The 25,222-nt window shown below is 45.8% G+C and overlaps 1 long non-coding RNA gene across 1 annotated transcript; it reads left to right on the top strand.

Annotated features, from left to right (window-relative positions):
- The first annotated feature begins 8,277 nt into the window (after positions 1 to 8,277).
- Positions 8,278 to 12,667, top strand: LOC116788324. Its single transcript, XR_004357596.1, has 2 exons — positions 8,278 to 8,619; positions 9,530 to 12,667. It is a non-coding gene; the product is annotated as an uncharacterized LOC116788324 (long non-coding RNA).
- The last annotated feature ends 12,555 nt before the right edge of the window (positions 12,668 to 25,222 follow it).

Consider the following 25,222-nt stretch of genomic DNA (forward strand, 5'->3'; position numbering starts at 1 on the left):
TCTTGCTCGGCTCCCCCAGGAGACCTGTGCCTGTGGCTTCCTAGCACTTCAGAATAGATTCACAGTCTCAGAGGGTCAGAACCATCTGAGTGGGAGGCAGGCTGAAGAGGAAAGCTGCTGCTGTCTGCAGTAGTCCCTGGCACACCACAGGCAGGAGCAGAATTATCTACGGAAATCACTGGGGCCAAGAGGCCTTGCTGGCTTTCCTGCAAGAATTGTTTGCACTTCTCCGTCAGGGCCTTCAGGCCTTTTGTTTTTCTTTTTAATACTGTTCAGATTTTGAAAAAACCCAAATGCTGTTAAAGCAAGAAAATGTCAGGGCTCTCTTGCCCATCCACGGGCCTGTGGAAGCCCTCTGGATCCCTCCCATCCTTAAGGCTTCTGTAACCTGAAGCTTGCAACATGCTGCCATGTCCTCTGTGAACATCTGAAGACCATGTTGGACTTGAGGGCTGTAAGGAAAACCCACTAGGCCAGACTGCAGCAAGCTGGCTCTGCTGGGCTCCATTGGGCTAGCTGCAGACTGTGAGCTATGTGCCAAGCTCCTCCCAGGCTGCTCTGATTCATTCCCTGCACATCAGCAAGGCTGTGTGGAAAAGAGGACAGGACTCAGAAACTTTGGGGACTGTTCTGTCACACCTCCTGCCATTATGTCCCTGTGAAACACCCATTTTGGGGTTGTTATAGGAGTATATATATGCTGTCCAGCCCACAGAAAGCTACCTCTTTTGGCTGTGTTCCTCAAAATACAAATATGGTTGACACCATGCTTAGCTCAGCTTTTCCCAAGTACATTTTGTTTTGTAAAGCTCTGTTTTGTTAGTGTTCCCAGATGAATAAAACCTGCCCCAAAGAAATAGGGCTGAGACCACAGAGCAGAGCACTTCTTCCCACAGCTGTATGCCCCATCTGTCACACAATGTTCTGCTCTTTTTTACCATCATCCCAAAGTGAAAAAAAATCATGAAAAGCTGTAACTCTACTTAGTGTTTGTACTGCCTGCCTGCTTCTCCCCAGTCTTCCCTGTGCTGGCAGGTCTGATTTACAGCCCAGAGACTGCTTGTCTCTGTACCCCAGCAGATTCACATTTTCCATTTTGCTATCTCTCTCTCAGCCTGATGCTTGTTCAAGTAGGACAGCACATCAGGCTCAGCCTCCTTAGCAGCTTATAAGTACATCACAGTTCTCAAAGCAAGGGTTATTTTTACCAGCTCCCTCTGCTTATTGATGGCACTGATCTGAAAGCTCCCACAGTGGTGTCCCAGCCACCAGAAAATTTGGTCAACAGCTTCCATCTTACCTAATGAGGTGGGAGCATCATATGGGCGGACCGGGTGAGGGTTGCCTGTGCCCTGGAGAAGATGGGGCTTCTCTCCCATCCCCAGCCTCACTTCACGGACCCCTCAATGCAGCCTCAGCCAGAATCAGGCCTTCCACATGCTTCACCTTCTGTGTGCCTGCAAAAACCTCTGCACCATGCTTGATGCATTATGGAGATCTCTTATCCTATCTCTTAAGTGCCACAGCACATAAAATTAAATAAAAACATTAATAAGTATATATTTCCTGTGAAAATATTATGGGGTTTTTGTTTGTTTTGTTTTGTTTTGTTTGTGGGTTTTTTTTGTTTTGACAGGAAATTGATTGTTACTTTTTTTCTTCTCTGTTGATTTTTCTTTGCCCAGCTTAAAAGCCTAATTTTGATTAAATCTGGAAAAATCTAATTGTGCCTGTCCTGCAGCAATGTCTCATGGGAGGCACAGCTCTGTGGCCTGATGCTGCCCTTCTCTTGGCTGGGGTGGGTGAGGGCATCACCTCCCCACCTGGAACTGTGCAAGCCTCATGAGGCAGTACTGTCTGTCAGAGGAAGGGTGATGGCATGCAGGGAAGGAGGTGTACCCTTTTGGGGGACCTGGGTAGAAGGGCAGTGGGAGATGCCCAAGTGACAGCTGAAGTCAAATTTTCAAAATGCTCTGCTTTTGCTTCTTTCACCAGAGACACAGCCATTTTTGGGAGGGGATTGCTTTTGCCTCTTTTTCAGTCAAACTCTTAGAGCTGCCACTGATTTGAGGCCAACAGAGCCCGATGTGAAGGCAGAGGGCTGGAAGGAGAGACGTGCTGCTACACATCAGCAGAGGCAGTGGACTGAGGTAACCTTTGCAATTACTCCTGTAAAATTGTTCGAGTGCCTCTGTCAGAGTCTTCAGACTTCAGAAAAACATTGTTAAGACTTTTTATTTAATGCTGCTATACTAGGAAAGCTTTAGGGCTCCCTTGTAGCAAAACACAGGAGGCTCCCTCTTGCAGGAGACTGAGTGCAAGCATGGGAGCATCCCACGGCACAGGCACAGGCACTTGCCTGTCCTGGGGGTACGCATTGCTTGCTCACTAACCTTGGGGCCACAGCTCTGATTAAAGTCTTCCAGTGCAGACATCTAAGCCCAGCATGCCTCAGCCCCGCCTGCCTTTGGGGATAGTTTAATGTGATGAAAACTTAGAAAGAGCTCTGACCTTTCTGTGTTGCTCCTCTAGCATGGTTAATACAGTCCCAGCCCCAGCTACTCTTGCTGTGTTACAGCTCCTAGGAGATCCTCCAGCCACCTGCAAATGCACCCAAACACCCACACAAACACGCACCTTGTAAAACACAGGTTACAACCAACCACAAGGCCCTCTCATTTTATACACTGCTTACAGATGCGTGTGCTAAACGCTAATGCAGTACATCCCATGCACCTCCTGCTCGAGTGCACAAACTTACAGCTTTGTTTGCCCTGGCACTACATGTGTACAGTGAATGCAAAATATGTTCTCATGGCGTAGGGTTTGTCTTTCAAAGAATGTCACTAACCTTTGTGTGCAGCAGAACATGCGTTGCACAAGCAGCTCCACGACAGAAGCTGCAGAGGACGAGAGCTGCCTCCAGCCCAGTTTTGCTGAGGAGTGGCTGTGCTGCTGGAGCAGATTCATCTGGCCCCCGCCAGAGCCAGACCTGCCAGCTGAACACAAAGACTCCTTGTAGTCTGGGGCTGCTGTGGCCAGACTGAACTAAAGAGAAAACTGTTGCATCAATATTTACCTGACCCACATGCACAGCTCCGCAAGCCATCCATAAATGTGTGCACTGAGCATATACCCTGCACACACATTTCCCTGGCTTGTTGAGAAGGGACCTATGAACGCACAGTGCAAGTGCTTGCTGTCCTTGAAATTGAAAGCCACAGAAAGAGCCCAGATAGCCCTCAAATGATGACTGTTTGTCCTTGTATCACGGTCACCGTGTTTTAGCAGCAATCTCACAAGGACATAACCCAAAGCTTTGAATTTATATCTCACCAGGCTGGGGGCGAAAATTTCTGGGGTCTTCTCTTGCCCCATGAGTTTGAAGTGACCATGTAATAAACTGAGGGATTCAGGTGGGTTTTGCTGAGGCACAGCTTCTGGAGCAGGCTGGACTTCTGCTGGCTCAACTGTTTTCATGGCATATATATCAGCCCAACAAGGCTGAAGCAGAAGGTTAGAGCTCCTCTTGTCTTGAAAAGCCACTGTCATAGCATGCCTGTGAGTCAAGGTTTCAGCCCAGGTTTGTCATACTTTGAGTACATGCTAGAGGAGGGGAACAACAAGCAAGTCCAGGACAAGACTGAATGTGCAGGTGCCTGTCAGGAGGAGGAAATTTCCTTCGAGGAAAAATGGAGGCATGCGTAGTTCCAGTTAAAGCTCTTGAGATGGAAAATAAAGAGCAGAAACCTCAAATATGTTGTTCTTAGCATAATCACTCATGTACCACATTGTTCCTCTTCCAAAAACAAAATCAGAGCAGCATCACCTTATGGTGATTTGGGATTCTGACTGTTGTAGCTCAAATATTTAAGGTTGGAAGGGCCAGGTGAGGTAAGTGCTATTTGTTCCAAAAAACTTGAGCGTTTTGGGAAGAATTCTTGCTGGATGCAACATGAAGGTATCAGAGCTGTCTTTTCCATTCTCTCTCCCATCAGGAAAGCTAAATGTGGCAGAAAAAGTAGCGTAAGATTAGAAGAAAACAGGGGTGAATGCTACAAAGACTTGGACGCTGTGGGCATCTTTGTTGATACTTGATACACAGCAGCGCTGAGCCTGTGACAAGCTGTGGAAGCTGGTACTGTTCTGCATCCTGTGGAAAATACAGATTACACTGTGAAAGAAGATGATGTCTGATAGCATCAGGCTACAGGAGAACCAGGAAGGGCAGGTTGGGCTCTGGGAGACTTGCTGTGCAGATGGGCAGCATGGTGATACACATGAAAAAGTGTCTTCTGGGACACTGTTTTGTCCCTGGTCACACCACTGAGACTGCTTCGAGCCCTACTTCATGCTTCCCACACTTCCTGTGAGGTCATATCTGAGCTGAGGTCAGGCTTCCTTTGCTGTTAACTGTCCTGGGACAAGGAAACAGCAAATAAAATCCAGGAGATAAATGGTGTCTGCTAATCCTTTCTGTGTGTCCCAGCAACTTGGATTTGTTATTTAACAGCCAGCAACTCTCCCTCTGTTCCCTGGAGACAGAATGCTCAGCTCCTCACATATCAGGTTCCAACAGACAGGAATCCAAAAAGGCTTTTAGAAGAGAAATTTCTGCTCAGTCATTGGTTATTGATCAGTGGAAAGAACAAAATGCTTCACATGCAGTGGAGACCACATATCTTTGTATCTTCAGCAATAAGATCAAATACTGACTTTTGAAGTACAGCCAGGGCACTGCATGGTAGACCCCATGCTTCTCACTGGGACCTTGCTTTTGACTTCTGCTTATAACAACAGGGTCAACGGAGAGGATTTTGTGATGAGGTGAGGGATGTGGTTATGTTTTTTTTCTTGATTCTTCCAAAGTCTCTGCATGAGTGGGAAGCGCAGCTCCCTCTCCCTACCTACAAAGTTCCTTTCCCCAGAGCCTGAACGTGGCAATGTATGCACTTGATGCACATCAGCGTCCTGTCTACAGGACGTGAACCTGGGTGAGCAGATTGGGACTGGATGTGATGCTTCTATGAGTCTGATCCAGGACTTTTCTCCAGGGTAGGAAACAAATCCCAGGAGGTGCTGATATTTAGAAAGGAAACAATGTGGATTGAAGCACGTCGCACTCTCCATGCGGGACCAGCTTGCAGCAGAGGAGATTTTCCCTGGACTGGTGTGATGGTGCATCCAAGCCTAGACAGGATGGATCTGACATGGATCAGCACAACCTTCAAGTAAGAAAGCCATATGTCTGGATCAGTGGCCTTGCCTGTATAACCAGTAAAGGGGAATTGTACTGTGCATTATGGATGTGTTCTGTATTACCCAGGCAATCTCCCCTACACATGACCATGTGGTACCTGAGGGTGCAGCAGTTGTGTCTGCAGCTGTGGAGAGTGGTAGAAGCTTTCAGTGTGGCCCTAGGGCCTCCACAGACCTCGTGGTGGTCAAAGAAAGAGTGGCCCTTGCTTCCCCTGAACTGGCTGGCAGGGCTGTGCCAGTGTCATGCTGCAGGTGGGAGACACTCCAGCTTGTTCAGCTATGGGCAGGTTTATAGCCTCAGAAAATGGCATACCAGAACCAGATGCCTCCAGGAGCTGTTTTTTATTAATTTAATTCATTATTTATTATGGATCTATATTAATTTTATTTATTTCTTCTTTAATACATTTCCCTTTTTGTTTTATTAATGCATTTTACATCGTTATGTGCTTAGTACAGCCAGTGGAGTCATGTCAATACCAGATATTGAACTATTGTTCTGCCAGATCTCAGAGGGCAAAGCTAAGGCTAAACATCCACCCTGAAATCAGAACTTTTAGTCCTGAAGGCCTAAATCCAAATGGGACTCACCATGTGGTTAGGATTCTGCACCTGACATCTAAGTATCACAGTCATTCCACTTCAAAGCTATAGTTGCTCAGCTATTCACAGCAATCAGGTTTGTGGTTTTCTACCCAATAGCATGGGCTGAAATCTCACCCCGTTACTGTGCTCAGACCAGGTCTCCTAGAACAGACCTCAGATAAATGTCAACAAACATTGCCATATTTGTTTACTTTATCTACCAGTCCAGCAGATAGAACAGTAACCTTTGGAGGGACAGAAATGAAGACTTGTGTCCCATCCTTATTCTGCCTGATTTGGTTCTGGGATTAAACCTGATTCCTCCACTTCCTTGAGGAGAGTGCAGCCAGAGGCAACTGCAGAACTCCTGGCTGCAGCTCTGTGGCTGGTTTTGTCACCCTAGGCAGTGTCTTGAGCTTTGTGGTTCTGAGGAGAGAGACTTGCTGTTCTTGGCCCAGAGGCTGCCACCTAAGCCCTTCTTCTTGACCGCTCCTGCTAGCTACTTCAGCTACTTCCAGCTTGCTCTGCTGCTACCTTAACAATCTCCCCATCTTGTGCAATAAGCCCTGACAACCTAATTCAAGACTACACCTGTCTGTGGATGGGAAGACACTTAGGAGCTTGGCCTTGCCATGCAACTGGGCTACTTGTGAGCCCTGCTTGCTGCAATCACATCTTAGCACAGCAACAGCATGTGAGAAGCTGGTTGTGAGACAAAACAGTACACAACTATTTAAGCCTTTCATGGATGCTCAAAGAATCACAGAGGAAGAAGATTTCAAACCCAGCTCTGGATCCTGGAGCTCACAAGCAACTCAGGAGATGCTTACAAGAGCAGGTCTGGTCTCAGCCAACAGAGGTCTATGGTACACACCTTGTGGGCACTGTGGGATTGAGGAAGGGTACAAGGCTGTGAATTGCCTTTGATATTTATAATCTTGTCGATTTTTAAAAGCAATTCTTCTGGTGTGTTTAATACCATGGGAACAAGGAGGACTTGAGAGGCCTAAGGCAAGAGAGTGGATTACTCTTTGCGTACAGGCTCAGCGGAGCGATAACCTGATGTAACAGGATCAGACACCTGGTTTGCTTCTGCATAGAGGACTCATAGGCCATCAGCCCCATTTGCCCCTGCCTGCTCAGCCGTGACTCCAGGCTGTGAAAAACATGAATTATGTGCAGAAAAATTTTGATACTAAACAAAGAATTCATTTCAGTTTCTTTTCCTTGTTTCCAGCTACAGCCTATATTCTGTTGGGTACAACCAGGTCAATAGACTCAAGCACTTTTCTGTACACAGAAGGACTAGAAATGTTTTTCTTTTCTGAACAGAAACTGAGAGTCTTGTGCAAAGATGAAGACTGGGATTTAAAGAAAATGATGAATGTGTCTTGAGCTATCGTGATAAAATCCCAAGGAACATGGGGCTGGATGAAGTACCAGACTGGAATGTAAGTGTTTGGGAGCAGTGGGGTGAAGGGAAATGGTTTTCTCTTCTGCAGTCCAGCTGTTAGCCACAAGCCAGCAGTCTTGCACTTGGACTTTGCACCCATGTTACAAGGTCTACACCTTCTACATTACAGCACCATGCCTTCTTTCCCACTCTACAGCTGCTCCCAAGGGGTCCCTGAGGATGCTATAGAAGTCCTGTGCTGGAGAACATCCTCCAGCTGCAGCTCTGAGCTGGTGTCATTCCCCATGTTGTGGATTTGTCCTATCATGCACCTTAATGTCATCCCATCTGATATCCTGGAGAAGAAGGTACTTTCAGGGCTGTTTCACACCAGGACCTGCTGCCTCTACCCATGGGGCAGCTCTGCTTGCTGTCCCTCTGCCCTCGGGAGCCACTGTTTTGGGGCCACCTGGCAGCTGCACCCAGCAGTTTTTCTCTTTAAGCAAAATTGGTGTGTGCATCAAGATGCCTTTGCCCCTACATTGACTTACTGCTGGCAAGCGCACATATAGATCTTGCTATATATGAACAAGCAGGGTCAGAGCTCTATTTTTAGCCTATCTCGAAATGCATTCCTTGCTGTGCATTTCTTGCCACCGATTTATAGTCCTGTCTCCCTGCTACCAAAAGCCCTGTGAGGTCAGTGAGGTCTGTCAGCTCTGGGACCAAAGTGGGGCAACAGGGTAGAAGACTTTGCTATAGGATGTCTCCCAATATCAGGTCCTGCCATGAGCACAAAATAGGGTGGGCACTTGTGCTAAAACATCCCTTTGACATTTCAGGAGAGGAAATCTCCAGGACAATTTTTAGCATACAGAGTCAATTACTCTGTAAAATGGAAGCCCAGCAGCTCAAATGTTCCAGAGCCAGCTGCAGGCATAGGCAGGGAGTGTGCAGAAGAGCTGGACAGAGTGGGACACTTGTCACACCACCATAAGCCCCTCCTGCAGTACTAGGTACATAGAGAGTTCTTCTCTCTAGGGCTGAGCTTTGCTCCCTCTTGTAGCTGGTAGGGTTATCTTGTGCCAGTATGTGATGCGACTGGTGCTGCAGTGTGGTGGTTCCTGTCACGCTTCAAACCTTCTCTGAGAGCCATCATGGTAACAATGAACAAAGTGCTGCTTCTGGGCTGTGGACCTGGGTGATTTTGAGTAACTAGCTTTCCATCTTCCTGAAGCCAGACCACCTTCAGAGGTGTTTGCAGTGCTGTTGATGTGTTACTGCTGCTATTTAACCTGGCTACATGGGGACAGGAGGTGGCTGACATAAAGCTGAGGGAGGGAAGGAATATTTCCATAAAGGGAAACAGACAAGCATAAAAGGTAGGGCTTGACTGCAGGTAGCATGGGAAGGGGATGAAGGTGACATGCGAGAGGGCAGAGAGAGGAAACCCTGGGGATGGTGACTACTCCTCTTGCAGTGACAGCTCTTTCCTGCTGCTGCATGCTCTGCCTGGTGCTATGGTCCCTTTCATCTGGCTCCCTGGGGTGCACACCCAACCTACTCTGGGAAGGCGGAGCAGAGTGCCATGTGATAGTCTCTCCTGCTTCTGTCACTTTCTCTGGCCCCTGGTGACAAAGATGTCCCTAAAGGACAGTTTGCTTTGAAGGGCTCTGGGTTGCAAAGGGCTCCCACGCTCCCTGGCTTTGCCATACCATCACAAGTCACAGTGCAGCTGCTGAGCTGGGCCAGCTGTCTGCGCGTACGTGCTGCAGCCCAGGATGAGCTGATCATCTTACTCTCTTTCATCACAGGCTGAGCTTAATTTCATTTGCCTGGCAATAGTCCTGGCTCATCCTGTGCGTGTAGCTGGTTACTCACAGTAACTCATGTCACTATAACCCAACTCTGCGTCCCACCTCTGGCAATTTGACTGTAAATCTTATGCTATTTCAGGATTTTTTCCTTACTATCTTGGCTCCTGGAAGCCTCTGGTCTGACAAAAATCTGTTCTTTTGCTTTTATAACACTTTCCACACTTCCTGTCTATGGAAAAAACCAGCTTGAAAATGGGATTCCAGTATTCTCGGTAGGCTGGGAGAAGAGAGGGGAAATGCATCAACTATTAAAAAATAATCATGGCTTTCTAGCAGTTTCATATCAGAGGGAGTCAAGGAGGTTTTGAAACAAGCCTTTCTATTTAATGAACCATGACTCTTTGTAACTTTATACGAGTTAACTGAAAGGCAACAGAGAACTAATTGTATCATACCTTTCTTAATTTTTGTACAGGGGTTAATGTGGATGTCTAAGCAGGAAGACTGGAAGTATCCTACTAGAGCAGTCAACAGATCTAGTAGAACTCCAGTGCAAAAGTCCACAAGCTGCAAATCTAGGAGGAAGGTGAAGATTATGAAGATGTGTGAAATGGACAGCTAATTTCTTACAGTTATCCATGATGCTTTCAAGGGAAAATATTGTAAATTAATTTATGATTCATTATATACATAGGATTAATTTATTAATTCCTTATTTGTAATTAACTAAAAAAATACATAAAGTAGAAATCTTCCAATGCAAAATTATATTTACATGGAGGCAGAAGGCTGTTGATATTAAGCAGTAGTAAGCTTGCCATCTTGGGTTGAGTATCAGTATCAGCTATAACTGAATTTCTTGTTCATGGCTTGCTGATTATCAGAATATAAATTAGGAGAAGAAAAGATTGGTAATGTAGGGTTGCTACAATCTCCTGTAGCCAAGGAAAAGTCCGGAGACTGTAGAAAGCTGGGAAAGACAGAGGAGCTCTTGAGTCATAGTGTACATTAAGGAAGACTTGCCATTAAGTGAGGTACCCCAAAATTTGGAAGGGTACAGTAGAATTTTCTGCCTGCCTCCTGCATCCCTCCCACCACAGATCATGGACCACTCCCTGCCCACAGTGCTTTAATTGCAAACTAACTTCAGATCTATAGAATGGAGGACAAAACCTGCAACAACTCTGAGGTGCCACAAGAACAGGATGTGAGTGATTAAGAGCATCCCTGGTGTCCCAGGTCATGGCTGCAGTAGGGAACTTTTTATTATAAAACCCTGAGATTATTCTAAGAAACAGACTGTAACCCACCTCACTGTGAAGCCCAAATATATTGCTCTGTGTGGTGATGCTGTGATGTCTGACAAGACACACTGACTCCCAGGAGGTTGGGAAGAAGTACGAAGTAGTTTGCTGAGATTGTAATGGGCACCAGGTCTGCTGGCTGTGGGGGATTCATGGTGGTGAGGAGGTGGGGATACAGACCAACCAGCTCATCAGATGAAGACAGATGCCCATATTCCTCTCTTTAGTCTTATCTGGGATCTGGTTGGGTTGTCCCATCTGAGAAGCATTAATTTGGAAAGCTGAGCTGTGACGGCTAACCTCAGCAACAGCAAATACCCCTGCATTTGGGGTGGATATAGGGCCAAGAGACTCACTCTGCTCCCAGCACAGTGCTTTGCAAAGCTCCTGCTGCTGCTGTCAGCTGCTGTCTTACAGCAGCAGAATGAGCTTTTGGGAATCCTGACCTACCTCTGCCACCCAGTTCATCTTCTAAGACCACAGGCCCCCCTTTTTTTTCACTGTGCACCTGTCTCCTCACAGCCTCAGCTCATCTCTTCCTGCCAGTTAGAGTATTTAATAACATGGCTATTTAGTGATTAAAAATCATAGTGGGAAATTGGCACTGTCCCTCTGTTAACCCTTAAAACTCTGGCATTTATCTCGCTTCCAGCTATCCGTGAAGGGAAAGACTAAGAGCAGGATCGAGCAGGCAAAAAAGATGGCCAGTGCCTAGCTCCTGATGTATTGTCACTTTGTGGTGAATGGAGAATCCATGCCGTCTGGTGGACATGGTGGCCAAAGCCCAAATTCCCCGGGTCCACATCATGTGGAGGCGAATGGATGAAGAATCAGAGGAACCTAGGGTTTGAATTTTCACCAGGGCCTGTTTGCTGCTCCCATCGACAGTGCCCCAAGTGCTAATTATAATTTCCTTATTCTGCTTTGGTCAGGGCATATGACAAAGTGGGGTGAAAGCCAAAAATAAGCAGCCCTAAGAATAGCCCTCTCCACATCTTCCTACTAATGGCATCTCTGAAGAAGACTGCTTGTTCCCCTTCAGATGAGCTTTCAGAGGCTATTTTAATCCATTTTTAGTGGCAAACAGCATTTATCAGAATAAGTGTGGGCTGGTCGCCAGCTCCTTCAGATCTTTGACAGCCTGGAGGGGAAAGTCTCTGAAAAATAACTGAGTGTGCTTCTACTGCATGTTACCCTGCCCAGGGGATTTTGGGGACATAATAAGGAAACATTCATCTGATGGAGCAGAGCCTAGGAACCAGTGCTTTGCTAAAACCAGCTAAAACCTGTCATCAACTCTTGATCCCTGGAATCAGAGCTCTTGTTCTTGTCATCAGTGTGGATGTTTACAGATTCAATTTAGCAATCATTAGGAGGCAAGAAGCAAGGTTGGCAAAAAGGTTAGAGAGGTACTCATTTCTGAGTCACTGCTCAGAACATGACCCCGGCTAATTGTGTTCAAAATTCATCACTGACAGTCATCTCATGGCCACTCGGTGGTCTCCAGTGGGTTTATGATCTTTGCCAAGTTCATAAACTCTTCAAAGTTATATTTTAGAAAATACCATATTGAACACTAATTGGCATTCCCAGGGAAGTAAACCTGGAATAGGCTGTGAAGATTAAATTCTCCCTTTCCCTGAAAGAATTTTGATACCAGGCAGTACCTTAGGATCTTGCCCTACTGTTCTATCTCAGTGGCCTGTCTGGGTCTCTGGGGCTGTCATTTTTACCAGTTCTAAATCAATTTTAACATATCTTAGGAATAATCGGGGGGGGAGGGAGGGTGTTAGTGCTTGACTTCCCTGGGAAAGGGGATGACAGGCAAGGGAGAAAGAGCCAACAGAAGGGGAGACGGTAACATGAGAGATCTTGGGGCTTGACAGAGGTTGCCATAGGAGAAATTTAGGAAAATATTGCTACATTTGTGTGTATTGCTGCCCTCATTTGACAGAGTGACTTCGAATACCACTTGATCTGGTTTTAATCTATTGATACCTTTGTATTCAAAACCAGGCATCTGAAATGTAGAACGGAAGAGGTTCATGAGCAGTACTATGAAGAAAGTCTGTTGAGTATGTGATACTTGGTGCAATTTTGGATCCATGATCCTGGGCCCAAGTCAACATAACAATGATAAATTTTTTGCTATGCTGTGGAAACATGTTGCATTTCCTCAAGAATACAATGGTACGTATTCATTTTTCTCTCTCTCCTGACCTGAGACATGTTTTACGATGTGTCAAATACATGTCCTGTGTTTTGACAGTCACAATAAACATGTCAGGATGATATAGGAATTTTCACAATGCTGCTAAGTTATTGTTTCTTTATTATTTAAAAGGATAAAGACTGGTAGTAACAGAACCCCTCAGACATGTCTTTGCGTAGATGCAAACAAGCCTTCAAGGAATATCAGCCAATCTTTTTCTTCCTACTTGATTTCACTGACTTTGTGAGAGGAGAGGAGACTTGGCTGGAGGCGGACAGGTAGAACACATTTCTAATTATCTCAAGTCTGAAGTCTGACTAGAGTATCCTTGTGGCTATTTTTGACTTCCATCAGCGCACTGTCAGGGTCTTGTGACATGTGCATTTGTTGCCTGACAAATGCTAATAAACCTGACTTAACCATTTTGTGTCATCCTTTCAACACCAGTAGGGCAGTTACACTTTTACAATTAAATACAGCTCCTTTAGCTGGATTGTGTAAGGTTTCCAGCAAAAAACAAATGGCAGCCCTTACCTACCAGCTCCTGTCAATTCTGTTTCATTTTGTTTCACAGGTGTGTTTGGCTGTTGAGTGGGACAGTCTTTGAACTTTGCAGTGGGAAGAGTATAAAATGACTCACTCTGCTGCAGCAAGCTGGGAAGTTTCTGGTCGCTGCCTCCAGACTAATTAATTTATCATGAATGTAGAGGAGTTTTGTTTGCTGACTATTGCCATGCTTGTTTTCCCTGCCTGGGCTTACCCCGTTATTTCTAGGTGGATCTTTAATGGAAAAACTGGGTTTGCCTTCTGTAAGTGCACCCATCTCTGCTATGATGCTGCAGTCCCAAGTGGGAAACCCCAGCATTGTTTTCCCTTGCTTGACTCCAAGCCCCCTGCACCATGACAGCACAGCCAGAACATGGTAGGGACCAGGCTGCTGAGAGCATGCAGGATAGCAGGGATGGCACCTGCAGTCCCATGGATAAGGCAACTGCTCTTGGCTCACTGCACCACTCTCTTGGCTGCTTCCTGCCTTGGTGCCTTACTTGTGCCAGATAGAGCCTTGAGGGAGCTGCTACTGATTTACTAGTTCAATAAATACCCCTGCTACAAGTGCAGATGAAAGCATCCCCATCTCAGGTAGGGCTGGTGCCAGAGAGCAGTCCAAATGGTTTCAGGGAAAGTTGGAAAGGACATTTTACGACCCTAGCAACAGGTTTGAGTCACAAATGCCCTTCCACTCATGCACTCCTGCATTCACAGCCTGAAGTGCTAACTGCCTTGTCACAGCTATTCCTACTCACTACAGAGATGGATTTACTCTTATGCAGTTCTGCCATGGAAGTCAGTTTCGATATGTGTCTTAGGTAGTAAAGCTTGGGCATCCTCATGACTACTAAAAGTGCTGCAATGCTTTCAACTGGAGAATAAACACATCTTTGTCACCTTGGCTCAGTTGTATTCTCTTCCCTGTATTTTCAGGGATAGGTGCTGTTCCTCACCTAGTGTTTGGGGGCTTTTAAGATATTGAATTTCTGTAGAGGGTCTAACACTTGGAGTTAAAAGAAAGTTTACATCTCTGCACATCTAAAAGTGGTAGTGGATGACATAAAACTGAGTACTTGTGAGGAAACTATAGGCAAAATGGGAAGGGATGAGCTTTGCCAGAGTTTGCCCTTGACTACACCATCTGCAGAAGGTCACAGCTTCTGTTTTGTGTTGAGGAAATGCTGAGAGCAGACTGTGAGAAGGAAGGAGGAAGCAAGCGGGGGCTTAAGGAATAAAAGGAGAGAAAAGCAGAAATGACACTTGAAGGCAGGAGACTGGTGGAGAATGTCAGCTCCTTACATTTGCAGAGTTGCAGAAACAAAGGGGAGGTCTTGTACACTTAATGTTTAGTTTTGTCTTTGGATACTTGTATAAATACATGGGTAGAAGTTATCTTAAAAGGCTTGCATTGCAGTCAGACAAGCAAAGTTTCCTTCTCATCATTTCCTGCAATTCCCTCCGTAGAAGTCAATTCCCAAGGCAGAGGCAGCACACAGTGTGCGCATGTACTGAGGGTGCAGTACAGAAATTAGTAAGCAAAGGTTACCTCTTGCCCTGAGTTCAGAGTGCTTGGACATGCTGTCCCGACAGTAGGCACACACCAGAGGTGGAGGGTAAAACTCTCTTCCCAGCAGGACAGAGCTGCCTTTAGCATCTGCGTTCCTACCCAATCCTCCAACGCCATCTCATACAGGGCACTTTGGCAGAACACTATTTTGGATGGACTTCCAGAGATCTTTTAAAGCTGTGGGATTTTCCTTTATAGTTGTAATTTCCTGGTAAAACTTTTCTGAATTATGCAGGCTCTTAACAGTGAAACGGGTTCAAGACCCTCTATTTTTAGTCCAGCTCTAAACAAGTGCAAGAATTACCGCCTGCTAGTCTCGTGTTCCTCTGTGGCTCTCTCCCTCACCAAGACTGTCAGCTTTCTGTGCCAGGTAGCTGTTTGATGGTAGGAACAGTCAGAGAAATGGGACTATTTAGTCTCAAAGAAACCATAACCTCCTTTTCCAGGACCATAAAAAGCCAATCAATGCTCTTGATTTGTCACGACAAGCTGATGTGACATTAACTAGCAGGCTGCTCTCAGAACAGGATATCTGAAAAGCCTGCAGGCTTTTAGAAGGTTGTTGATCAAGATAGAGCATGAGACAAATGTAACCGCATAATACAGGAGTATTGAGAGTGTATGTGTGTGTACTGTTTATATAGCGATGTATTTGTGCAAGATATGTTACAGATATTTAAATGCACATTCCTTGATGGGAAGAGCTGTACTTGAGAAACCATTTGCAATCATAACAAGAACTTGGATTGACCTGAGGTAATGTTAACTGGGTCAGAGTTCCTTACTCAATATCCGTTTATATAAAGCATGTATGTGCTCTCCTTCTGTTTTATACACAAATTCACGTGGAGTCTGTCCCAGGAAGCTTATGATCTAGACTTAGCACTAAAGAATGCTGCTGTGGCATGATTGGGAATGGCTGGAAAACACACAGGACCCTGCCCTCGTAAGAGACAGTGATTGCCACAGACCCATTGTGCTAAATCCCTACTTGTATTGCCTCTACTCGTTTGACCCCAGCTCCAGCAGGTATCAGAAAACCTTGTAGCACCCCTAGAGCCAGTTGCCCCAGGAAGAGCCCTGTGAAGCAGGAATGGTGGGTTAAACTTCAGAAAGGACAAGGTTGCCTCTGCAGCATGAACATATGTGTCCTATCCCAACCTCAATCCACCTATTGCCTTCTCCTCAAGGCTCTACTGCAACTAATCAGCCAGTGCAGCTTCCTTATATACACCACCTTGGAGAGAGGATTTTGCAGACTCTGCAAAAGCCATGAAAGCAAGTCCAGCCTCCTGGTCCCCTTCTTCGCACAGGGGTCATCCTTGAATGCGCAGGAAATGTGCAGCCATCTTGCAAAGCCAATTCCCTACCTGCTTGGCTTCCCTCTGCTGGCTCCTCAGCTGAAGCTGCCCAGACTGTTGCTGCTCTATCAGGCAGACCCCCATGGCTGAGGATGGTGGCGTGAGAGGTGGTAAGTCCCAGGCAGGGGGTTGTTTGGCTTTGGATGGCTGGACTATGTCCCAGAGCCCCTCTGTGTCACTTGATGTAACTTAAACCCTTAAGGTCCAAACAGTTTTGCAGATGAAGTGGAGAGGCCCTCCGAGCAAGTCCAGCACGGCCTGTGCAGAGCTGGTCTCAAGGGTTTTTTTCACCCAGAGTAAGGTGAGCATGGAGGTTGGTTGCACATGGAGAGAGATGACATGCTTCCTGAGAGGCTACGACCCTTGTGTGTAAGTTGTGAAAAACTATAGGGACTTGAGGAGGTAAAAACCTGCAACTGCCTGATCAGCTTTACCTTCCATCCCCAAAAGACCACTGAGAGCTCAGCACAGGTCCCGTCCTACCTTCTGAGGGCACCTGTGAAAGTCTTGTCTCCTGTGACTGTCCCAAGACATCACTCTTCTTGTGCCTCCCTCCACCCTTGCCCAGCTCATGAGCAGCTCTGAGGGTGTGAAAGGAAGGGACAGCCTTTATTCCAGCTCTCAGAACCCAGCCATGCCCTGTGCCTCCCCAAAGGGTTTCACCTAGGGCTGGAAAAGCAATAGGCATTGACAGGGTGCAGCTCCCCTGCCCCAGGCGAGCTTTGCACTGCACAGCCTCGTGGGTTGGAAGTCCCAGGGGAGAGTTCCGTGTGGATAATTGCCTCTCTGCTTCCTGCAGAGCAGCACCGAGGCATATGTCACTGCTTTTCTGCTCGAAATCTATTCATCTGCAGACCGAAATGAGAACCAGCTGGTGGTTGTTTTGGATTTATTTTGGAAAACAAACCATTTTCTGTAAAGCATTATTCTGTTTTGAGTTCCTATTTCCTTTCCCATCTGCCCAAGGAGCTGGGTTTGTAAGTCTCCCACTGTCCACATGTCCTCACTCACGGCATGGCTCCTCTGTGCTGGGTCCCAGTGCGGCTACAGTGGGCAAGCATGGGGTTACATTTCTCCTGGGATTGTGTGCAGGGGAGCTTGTGCAAACTCTCTGTTTCCTAGTTTGGCATGTTTTCATCTGCTTATGGTTCCCCTCCTCCCAAGTTTCCCGGATTTGAGCAAACCCAGAAATCTCAAAGCAAAACACCGCTGAAACACCATCTGGTTTCACATCAAAACAGCACACTTCTCAGCCACTCCTCTGTCATCTGCTTGACTCTCCATTGCAGCCTGCAACTGCATATTATCACTGGTACCAGCACAGAGTGGCTGGTTTGGTGGTATTCTGCACCCACAAAGCCTCTGCAAATATGCAAAAACACAAGGTACAAGGCCACCTTTAAAAAACTGGACAGAGCAAACCCAACAACCCTGAGCAACCTCTACAGTGTAATTTTTACACCTTTCTTTGTTTTTTGTGTTTGATTTTATGAGAGTACAAACCTCTACCTTATTTGTTTAAAATGAGAGGTCAGATTCTGCTCTCAGTTGCACCAAAATTAATCTGGATTTATACTCAAGTTTTGGAGAAAATAAATATTTCTCTGCATCTTCTTTTTTGTTTTCTATAAATGCCCTTTCTATTTCCTTCAGATGTTGGCAGCTACATGAAGGATTTCCTCACTGGATTTTTAATATTTATTAAAGAAATTGTGGCTTTCAAAAAGATTTCACTTTCTTTTGCAACTTCTAATAGTAATTAAAATCTCTTCCATAACACAGCACAATTTGTTCTGATATCTTTCAGTGCTTTCAGAGGTCTTTGCTGTTCTTCCTGGGCACTTTTCATATTTTTAAGACCAGAGGGGTCTTTATGATTATCTGTTCTGACAATAAATCTCACTCAATAATTTCTGCTTCAGCGTTTCTTGAGATGCACTGTATTTTTGAAAAAAGGCTGTTTAGTCTTCAGTTCAAGACCTCAAACTGTGGAAGTTCTACCCCATTCCTACACAAATGGTTCTAGTAGTTAAAGGCTTTTGTTAAACAGTGCTCCTTACATTTCCTCTGAGTTTGCTTGGATTCTGTCTCCAACGACCACAAGAAGTTATATTCCTACTTTATTTCTCTCTACCTGATTAAAGAGCCCTAATCTTAAGAATTTCTTCTTGTTCTGATAATTGTAGACAGTGCTCAAGTAATCTTTTGACCTTCTGTTGGGTAAACTTGGATTGACCTTCTTAAGTTTCTTGCTAGAAGTATGTTTTCCAGATGCTGTATCTTTCTTGAAGCTCTTCCCTGAACTCTTGACCACTGCTGTGTTGTTTTTGAACAACTGTGAGCACTGACATATAACCACACATTCTCTTTTGATGTAGTGTAGTAGTTTCTGCTGCTGTTTCAACAGCAGTGTATACTGAGGTAGTGCCACCTCTCTGCTTTTGCATGATACTTTCATGCTTATAGGTCCAAGCATTACACTTATCCTACCAACATTATCATGTCAAGGGATCATGTTTAACTGACAGTGTACCATGACCCCTGGGTAGAGTCAGATTTGTAATCATCCCTTATGGAGGTGCTACTGTGCAAGGGACTGCCTTCCCCTGTACACACACAACCATCACCATCCTTCGCTACCATACGAGTGATCCCAATTTGGATGCATTAACCAAACCATATTGTACAAATTAATTTGTCATGCTGGACAGGCTTTTAGGTAAGCCTGTACATCTGACCACACTCCTTGGCTTTCCAAGCTTACCATTTTTGTATCATTCTGAATGCTACCTGCTTCTCATGAGCAATACTAATTTTGTGGATTGCTGTCTTTATATGACAATGTCAAGTGATGCTGTAAAATTACTCCTCATGTAAACATACTGATAGAGTTATCTACATTAAATAAACTAGTGATCTCACCAAATATGGGACCAAATGTGTTTTAATAAGGCCTGTTCCCATAAAAAAGATATGCACCTTTCCTAGAGAGAAAGGGGACTCTGTCTCTGCAGATACTAAAACTGAACCAGACAAGTCCCTGAGTAACCTGACCATGTAATCACACCTGTTTGCACAGGAGCTTCGATGAGATGACTTCCAGAGGTCCCTCTCAACCCCAGTTTTTCTGTAATTATGTAATTACGTGACTAATTAGGTTACTACTTATAATAACTGTCACTGTTCTCTATAGTCACCTTTCTGCATTTCACACTGCTCCAATGACAGGTTAACTGGAATAGGCCCCACAGATTTAAATATCTTTTATATTTAATCTGCTTAATGAACTCTGTGGTTACAGATGAAATAGAGAGCACTTCATTATCTGGTAATCCTACTCATACCAAATACAAATCAAAGGTGCTTCCAAAAGATGTCTTTCTCTGCAAGGTGCCTGCTGTCAGGTATGTGTCTTGGGGGCTGACACTGGATAGCATGAAGATATTTGCTGGGGGCCTCTCTCTTGCATTCTGCCTGAAGAGAAGCAACCAGAGCCTGTGGCTGTGGTCCTGCCATTCCCAGAGCAGGACTACCAGGCTGGCAGTCTCCAGGAGAGGTCACTCCTGTCTGCCAGAACCTGCCAGCACTGGACTGCCTCTTCCCAGAGCGGATCCTTACCTTTACCTCTTCAACACGCAACAGCATGGTGGGAAGGAAAGTCAACTCTTGAAGGTGGAGGAAAGTATTGCTCCTTCTCTCCCAGTCTGCCCTTCCCATCCCTCCCAGTCTGCCCTTCCCATCCCAGATGCATCCAGCAATATCAGGCATATGACAGGCTTGTGATTTCCCTAAAACCTATTTGATCAAGTTTATTGTAATAGCAGAATGTTTCCAAATATGTCTGCTTTTAATTTCTTCACACTGATCACAGTTCCCTTCCTAAATACTTAAATAGTCATTCTCAAGCTACTGTTTTATTTCAACACTAAATGGTAACTTTTGATCAAGCACCATTGTAGAGTCTAATTTAGATTGAAAGAGATCTCTGAAGACCATCTGATCCTTATATCCACTCCAAGCAGGACCACTGCAAAGCCACATTGGGCTCCTTAGGGCCATATCTGTCTGATTACTGAATATCTTCGTGAATGGTAGTTTCACAGCCTCTCCAAGAATCTCTTGCACTGCTTGACCATCTTCATCAGGGTCAAACAGTGCTTTGTGGCTTAATACCCACGGAAAATTCCCTGTCTCTATCCTTTGTCAACAGCATGTAATCCTGTTGTTGTCTGCTTTATTGAGATCTTCTAACATATTCCCATGAAGCTTTCCCTTTCATTTCCCATATTAGTCTTGGTGCCCTTTCTGAAGTGTCTAAACTAACAGGGACTAAGCACGCACTTGTTGTACCTGAGGGAGTATGGAGCACTACAGCTCTCCAAATGTGCTTCAAGTTGAGAAATGTGCTCTAGGGCTAGAAAAGAGAAGCATGATAGAGGCAGGAGGCAGCTGGGACCCCTGTCAGCTTCCAGAGAGGCCTCTGGGTGACACAGAGCACTGCATGCCCAGGGTTGTGTTTGTGTAGCCCTTTGCCCACCTTGATGACACAGCTGCTGCTTTATCGCTGCTGCCTGAGCTGGGCGTCATGCTCTGACTGCCTTCGCTGTTTGTTTTCCTCCTTGTGAGTTCAGTTGTTTTGCATCTGCGAGACTGAGTGGGTGGTGTGTAGTTTCTGTACACTCTGTTCTTTTGGTGAGTTTGGTTTAGTCTGTGTTTTAAATGCAGGTTGTGCTTTGCAGAAGGGACATTACTGTCATTGAATGGCATGATCTATCTAAGTACCTGGTTTAGCTTTTGCAGCAGAAAATCTGATGAGATACAAGTTGATATCTTCTGTTTTTTCTCTGGTTAGAGGAAGTCATGATGTTTTTTCAGGGAAATCTTTATTCAAAGATCTGAAACTGTATAAACAAGTAGATGCTTCCTCTGCTTTCCTTTGTCAGGCTGTCAAAATTTTCCCAGGCCACCCTGGTGTGTGATTTTCACTTGTTATTCCTTCTTCTGGATGACAACAGAGAAATGAGTTGACAGGCAGTGGTGTATGAGGCAGAGACTTGCTCTGGGGAGACAAGCGTTTAGCTTTAAAGGCAGGCCCAAGCCCTAGGCTGCTCATCAGTTTGCTTCATTGGGACCCAACTAGCAGTTTGAAGGCTGAGCACAGGGAGATGACTGGGAGAACTGAGATCTGTCTGGTCTTTGACCTTCAAGATCAAACCTTAGCAAATCACAGCATGTAACAAGAGGGGAGCAGGAAGGTATGCCTGGGACTTGCATGGTTATTGTGTTAGTTTGAACTTAAAACAGCAAAGGGTGAGGAGCAGTGGCTGGTAGTGGTTGTACTGGTGTGTAGAATGTCCATGTTGGTTGGAGACAGCAGTCAGAGGGGAAAGGGGCTTTGGTGGGCTCATGAGAGGGGAGTGGGAAGTGGAGAACCTTAACCATGATATGCAAAGTGCTTGACTGGGTGTAACTGGTCCCTATCTTTTAGAAATCCATGTGATGAGCTGGAAGAGATACAGGCTGTGAAAAGAGAGGAGAGAGTAGGGAATAGAAGAACATGAGGCGTAAGAAAATGGGGTGGGAAAGCAGGAAGGGAAAAGCTGGAGTGGTACATAGGGCATAGTCAGGTTGGTGAAAGATTTTCTGTGTCGTTTGTTGAAACTTGTGACAAAATCCAAGTTCTGAATATTAGTTGTACATTCAAGGGGTCATGTGAGGAAGCTCAAGTTCAAGGAGTGTGGCTTGTCCACTTCCCTTTTCTCTTCTTGTTCTTCCTTCTTCTGTCAGTCTGACACTGTAACTGAACAAAGCTGGAGGTTTCCAACCTGCAGCACATGAGTCTTGTATAGAGTAGAGAGCATGGCCTGCTGCCTCCCCTGCTTGTTTTCAGGAAAGGACTCATCATTGCTGTCAGGTGTATGAGAACACAGGCATGTTGGAGCATTCCAGGCATCTTCTGATCCAGGTGGCAGCCTATCAGTTATGCCTGTGAGAGACTGATAACTGAGAAAGGGTGGGAGAGTTATGGGGAAGAACATAAGGAGTGCAGGGAGGGAGAGGTGCACTGTTTGACCTTGGTTGCTTGAGGTGTCCGGGGAAGTGCTCAGCAAGGTGCTATTCTACTTGCCCAAATCCACAACAGATACCAGAGTCACCCAGGGATCATAGGCAAGGCCGTTCCTCTGCCAGCCTTCAGCATTCCTTATGGAACTATGTACAGGAGGGAAAAGCCTCAGGCAAATGTGTTTTCCTGCAGCGGATGTGAAGCCCCAGGTAAATGTTCTCATAAAAAAGTTGCTTGTCGACTGTCTGACAGCATTTTGTCCCTGAAGAGGTTAGTGTCGTGTTGAAAAGTCAAAGGCAGAGTAACACTCTACTAAGTACCCCCCCACAGAGCTGCCTTGCCTGTCCTGGAGGCCCTGGGTATCCTATGCTCTGCTAAGCCCAGGCTGCATGGTGTGGGAAGTCAAGTGAGTCATGTCTAATGTCCTCTGGAGTCTGTACAGAGTGCCCAGAGTTGGACCTGGGTGCAGTGGTAACTATCTGGTAGGGGATCCTCTGCAGGGGCAACCGCTGCTCCCTTTGGCCCACCATCGAACAGTGGTGCTTTCCAGTAATGCCCAGGTCAATCTCTCATGGGCTTTATTCTTTGCATGCCTGAAGAGACATCATCCTGATGCCAACTCACAGCCAGTTGCAGTTCATGGCATTCATCAGCCTGTTATTGTTGTGACACTGCTCATGTATTTCCTTCTCTCACCCACTGCCTTTCCAAGGGGAAGCTGTGATAATGACAGGACTTCTTGTTCTTTGTCACAGAAATTGGGTATAATCGCTCCATTTTGGCAGCTTTAAGAAGTGCAGCAGGAGAACAGGCTGGATTCATTCTTAAGACATCAGTCATCTGAAGTATTTGGTAGATGGCACATCAGAGCTGGGAAATGACTCAACCATCTTTGTTAAAAGCAGTCATTGGGCTCTGGGAATAAAATTAGAGGGAGAGAGCTGAAAGGGGTGCAGGAGGAGAAAGGAGACTTGAGCAACAGGGATGATGCTGTGTTCTGTGCTGCTGTCATAGCAGAGTTTCCTCTTGCTAGAACTGTACCTGAATCATCCCTTCAGTCAAGGAAATATTTGTTAGCCAGCCCACCCAAGGCACAAAGGGCAGGGTGTCCCAGAGGGGAGAGGTGGCTAGTGGATGCAGCTGGGCTCAGCACAGCCGTGCTGCTGCTGTCAGCAGCACAGGGCCACTGGGCTGTAGTTCCTCCATGAGTGACTGCAAATGGTGTTATTCTTGTGAGGGTGTTAGGAAGAGCCCAGATCTCTCTTAAACCTCTGGGATCACTTAGAGAGGTGTGGGGAGGTGAGTGCTCTGACATCTGACTAGGTCTCATATACCTCTTGCTTTCAACTTGATGTTGAGATCTCAGCAGAAGGACTTCAGCCTCCCACCAGCATCTGAGCCAAGATGGGCTGTTACTAGTGGAAAGCCTCTTTAACAAGAATGAGAATTTCCAGTTACATGGTCTGATTAAACTAGCTCCCTGTTCTCAACTGACATGGTGTGTAGGAATCAGGGCGGCCTCCAGAGCCTTCTTCCCAGGGAACATCTACCTGCTGATGTGCTGCTGAGCTACCTGCTAGATGGGCTGCAGCTTTGCCTTCCTGTCACAATGTGGAAATATGCAACTTGAGATAATCCTCTCCAGGAGCCAATTGTCCTCCTGGTTGGGCTCACAGAAATGTAGTTGGGTCGTAGTTGGTGGGCAAAAGCCTGCCACTGAGTCTTTGCAGGTCTTCTGTGGCAAATTTCTTGATGGCAAAACAAGCTGCTTTTTAGTGGGCGTAGCAGGGACCAGCTTGTTTGTTTTTCCTGCTGCCAAGGCCTTGCTTATCTAACCTCAATTTCAGTCCTGTTCTGAGTGGAAATATTCTTATTTATGCAGCTGGGGCAGAGGTCCTTTTTGTTTTAACTCTTCTTAGTTTGAACTTGTGGAAGAGAAAAACTCTCATGGTGTCTGTCTTCTGCTGGATGAAATATGGTGCCTGATACAGGGGTTGTACAGATGAGCACAGGTCAGTAGAACCATCCCCTGGTCAGTAATGAGCCATGGTAATTTCTTCAGTTCATTGATACATCTACTTAATTGCATCTAGTGGAATCTAATTTGAGCCTTCTTGGTCCCCCATGACAGTGACATCCAGAGGTTTCAAACCTGATACAAGCCAATAACAAGAAACAATCCGTACTCCAGAGAGCACTCAGAGGTGTAAGTGACACCATAGCTGGAGGACTCCTTTAAGAGCACCACAGTCTCATGAGGGTCTGGAGGCCATCTCCTGGGATGTCATATGTTTGGGCACATCTATTTAGGTACTCTGCAGTCTGGCCTGGAGGCTGTTCATGAGGGAGCAGGTCATTGAGCGTGCTGTGCTTCTAGCTGCTCTCATACCCCATGTGAAGAGTCCCTGTGTAGGAGACCCTACCACTTTGTCCTGCTCCTTCTGTCTGTATTCTGGGTACCAGGATCCCCGATGGCCAACAGTGACTTGGCAAGGACTGTTGTGACAGTGGGGACCTTATGGTCTTCACACACTGATGTGACCTCTTTGATTGTGGGAATGAAGGTGACTAAGTTTTCTGTTATACACTAATATAGAATTCGGTCATTTGCAGAGCATCTTATGCCTCTTATGTTGCCTATTGCAATGTGAGAACTCAACAGCCCCAATACTGCATCTGTACCAAGTACTGTTCATTCCTAGGTGAAAGGATGCAGAAATGAGATTTCTTATATATTGCTTCCTTTTATAGTGTCTCAATGCACTATTTTATGTTTTTGTTTAAATACTCCAAGGTCTAGGTTTCTTTGTTCATCACAGTCTGTTCAACACAAAGGAAAGTCAATCACTAGTGGTTAATTGGAATGTGCTTTTCTTTCTTAGATGTCCTGTGCTTTCATGGGCTCTCCAGGTGCTTGTTTCCAAAACAGACTCGATCTTTGTGGTTCCCCTCTGTAAAGGGTCTACCTGTGCTAGGTTATGACTCTACAGTAATTATTGAAGAGTTGCAGAGCTGGTCAGTGCTGCCTATTTAATTTGGGCCACTGTGTTTCTAAGTACCATGACTAGTTGGTTAAGGGAGAACATGTTCATGACCTGCTACAGCTGATGC

The sequence above is a fragment of the Chiroxiphia lanceolata genome, chromosome 6, assembly GCF_009829145.1.
Source record: "Chiroxiphia lanceolata isolate bChiLan1 chromosome 6, bChiLan1.pri, whole genome shotgun sequence".
NCBI lineage: Eukaryota > Metazoa > Chordata > Aves > Passeriformes > Pipridae > Chiroxiphia > Chiroxiphia lanceolata.